Source organism: Podarcis tiliguerta, assembly GCF_965153285.1.
Source record: "Podarcis tiliguerta genome assembly, chromosome: 8".
NCBI classification, from domain to species: domain Eukaryota; kingdom Metazoa; phylum Chordata; class Lepidosauria; order Squamata; family Lacertidae; genus Podarcis; species Podarcis tiliguerta.
Genome location: NC_139541.1, coordinates 86,531,081 through 86,534,501, shown reverse-complemented (window position 1 = coordinate 86,534,501; position 3,421 = coordinate 86,531,081). Strand labels below are relative to the sequence as shown.

The following is a 3,421-nucleotide window of genomic DNA, read 5'->3' as shown; positions in this document are numbered from 1 at the left end:
CCAGGCCTTCCTCCGCCCATCTTGGGGCCTCAAGGCACGCGGGCAGAATTTGGTGGGGTGGCTGAGCCAGGCTTTCCTCTCCTTACACTGGGAAGCTTGTCTACTAACTAATGGATAAAGGGTTGTTTGGAAGACTAAGCCCTCTCTACCCCCCACCCTGTTTTGAAATAAAGCCTATTTAAGAATTGGGGACACGGAGGAAGGAGAAGGTTATGTTCTAAGCTTGGATCCTAGAACAATAGGCAAGTAGGATCCTAGAATGCAACAACTGATTGGCTTGCAGGAAAAGACCAGTCAGGCTCCAGGAGGGAAGCAGAATCTGTTCGGATATTTCCGTTCCTCCTTAAAAAAGGGAACAGGCTGTTGTGCGTCACATGCCTGTTTACTTCCTGCTCACTGGGAGTTTCCATTTTGTATATAGCTTTTGTTCTGGCTGTTTTCCTCGCCATGGATGCAAGCAGTCATGTTTTTCCTTTGTTCTGACCAACGTTGAATAAAGCTGTAAATATGCTCTCCTGGGTGAATCCTCCGTTGTGGAGACTCTGCGAGAAGGGCGTGCATGAGTCTTGGAATGCGTCTGAGGCTCGTGTCGTTAATTGACTGATGCGGATCCAACGGGAGACTGGAGATCGTCCAGAGACGACGTGGAGGCCTGATGCCTTTGTCTCCCTGGCAGTATCCCAACAGAAGCAGCCAATCAGACGGGACTCACTGTGTAAATAATGTATATAAAAGCCTGAGGCAATTTATATAAACATATATATATATATGGGGGGGGGACGTGGGTGGCGCTGTGGGTGCCTAGGACCTTCCGATCGTATGGTCGGCGGTTCGAATCCCCGCGGTGGGGTGAGCTCCCGTCTTTCGGTCCCAGCTCCTGCCCACCTAGCAGTTCGAAAGCACCCCTAAGTGCAAGTAGATAAATAGGTACCGCTTTATAGCGGGAAGGTAAACGGCGTTTCCATGTGCTGCGCTGGTGCTGGCTCGCCAGAGCAGCTTCGTCATGCTGGCCACATAACCTCGAAGTTTCTTCGGACAGCGCTGGCCACTGGCCTCTTAAGTGAGATGGGCGCACAACCCTAGAGTCGGACACGACTGGCCCGTATGGCCAGGGGTACCTTTACCTTTATATATATGGGGGGGCAGTTAAATCACTGTTTTACAAACTGCAATAAAGAGCATGAAATCACTACAAGACTCCGAATATATTTCACTGGCGACGAAGGTGCGATCCTGCTGAGCTGTCTGCCGCGCACCGCACACAGCTGCCACATGCAACACAGCATCGCACTGCGCATCCAGGCTACAGCTCCAGGGCCCTCCTCACTCCCACAAATATTGCGACCGTTCCTTATGACATGGTAATAGAATGGCTGAAGGGGCACTTCTCGCAACAACCCTCAGTGGTAGCGTGACGCGGTGCCTTCCAGGCAAAGCGGCAGGTCTCTGGAGAAACCATAACCGGGTATGTGACCTGCCTCTGCCAGGCTGCCGGCTCTGCAATGTCACAGAGCTGGAGAACATGCTCCGCGACTGTCTCGTGGGTGGCCTGAGGGACGAGAAGCTGCAGTGGTGCCTCTACGCCAAGAAGGACCTGACGGTCCAGGCTGCCCTAGAGGAGGCTTTAGCAACTGAAGCTGCCGAAAGGTCAGCGCAAGGATTCCAGTCAAACATGTCGTCCCAACCTGGGATCCACCACGAGGACCTCACCGACGACTCAGAATCCGACCGGGAGGACATGCAATGAGTGCAGCAGCGCACATAAGCTGCACGCCCACCACGACAGCCTCGTCCGGAAGACGGGAACTGTGCAAGTTGCGGGGAGAGCCACGAGCAGAGGACTTCCCAACGCAGAATGCCGACAATGCAGAAAAGTGGGACACATCGCCCGGGTGTGCCGTGGCTGCCCTACCCAAAGCCTCGAACCAGATGGCCGACCCAAGAGTCCCAAGGTAACTCGACGAAGATCACAGACTGGCAGGTATACCAGTTGCCTCATTCTAATGCGGAAACAATTTACATTGAGCACAGATAGAGGCAGCCCGTGCCACATGGAGCTTGTTACAGGCTCAACCCTGTCCATAATTTTGGCATGGACATTAAGGAAATTGTGTCCCAGTGGCAGCTCCAAGTTTGGTCAGCCCCATTCACCCTCCGGGAGTCTTCCACAAACGCAAGGTCCCCACGATGGGGGTGGGAACTTTCAATGTACAATATCCAGGGCGGAAGTGGTGGTTGGACTTGATCGTGGTCAAGGGGCGCTACGTTAGCTTACTGGGGTTGGCGTGGTTTGGGCCACTGGGGCTAACCATCACTGGGGTAAATTGCACCAGCTCCCACGTAGACGCCACGTGCAAAGAGTTTCCAGAGGTTTTTGATGGGGCATTGGGATGATATACTGCCCCCCCCCGTTGGCCCCGTTGGCCTACCCCGCCATACGACCCATCAGGTCCCGTTCGCCCTCAAAACCCCGCATTGACAAGGAATTAGACTGGCTTGTGGAGCAAGGAGTGCTCTAGCCCGTGCCTAACGCCCATGAGAAACCCCAATCATCACACCTGTCAAGCCCAATGGCTCAGTCCACATCTGCGCAGACTACAAATGTACCATAAAGAAGGCCCTTATGGCTCATGCATCCCTGGTGCCAATGGTCAGCCATGTCCTCGCCACTCTGGCGGAGTCTTAAAGTCCACCTGATCGGGGACAAGGTGAGGGCTATTTGCAACGCCCCTGCACCTAAGGGTAAGGTGGAACTCCAAGCCTTCTTGGGACTATTGAACTTCCGGAGGATTCCTGGTGGGAAATTGCAAGGAGGGCTGGACAGAGGAATCCCAAGGGGATAGCAGAAGGGTGAGGCCCATAGAGCAGGAGCAGGAAGAGCGGGTAAGGGAGGCAGAACTAGGAAGTCCAGAAGTGACTGAGGCCGAGCAGCCACAGGAACCAGAACCACGACTGAGTGGACCAGCGGCGTCCAACCCAACGACCCCGTCACAGCCGGCAGCCCTGGAACAAGAGCCAGAACCAGGAACCCCTACCGAGAGACACCCAAGACCACAAGACATACATAGGTGATTGGCATATCTCAACGACTAAGAATGCTAACCTGGGCGCAATGGGAACAGCCTGAGGTTTGGAGAGCAATTAAATCACTGCTTTACAAGCTGCAATAAAGAGCATGAAATCACAACAGGACTCCTGAGTAGATTTCAGAGAATCTAATGCATCTTTGGTTGGGATTGTCCACCAAGGAGATTGGAGATGGTTGCCAGTCAAAGGGCAGTTTAAGACACGGGGGGGGGGGGGGAGAGCTCCTTGTGAAAGGGGGGGCAGTTTTGGGAGACATTCCAGCCGTGGCATTGGTATCCAGATGAGGAATCCTGGAAGAGGACGCTCCAGGCTCATCTAGTCCAACCCCTGCAAT

At 53.9% G+C, this 3,421-nt stretch overlaps 1 long non-coding RNA gene across 1 annotated transcript in view; it reads left to right on the top strand.

Annotated features, from left to right (window-relative positions):
- LOC310684870 overlaps positions 1–3,187 on the top strand; it is a 47,154-nt gene extending 43,967 nt beyond the window's left edge. The window contains exon 2 of the long non-coding RNA XR_014514905.1: positions 2,450–3,187. This is a non-coding gene — a long non-coding RNA (uncharacterized lncRNA). The remainder of the gene's footprint in view (positions 1–2,449) is intronic.
- Positions 3,188–3,421: the final 234 nt, after the last annotated feature.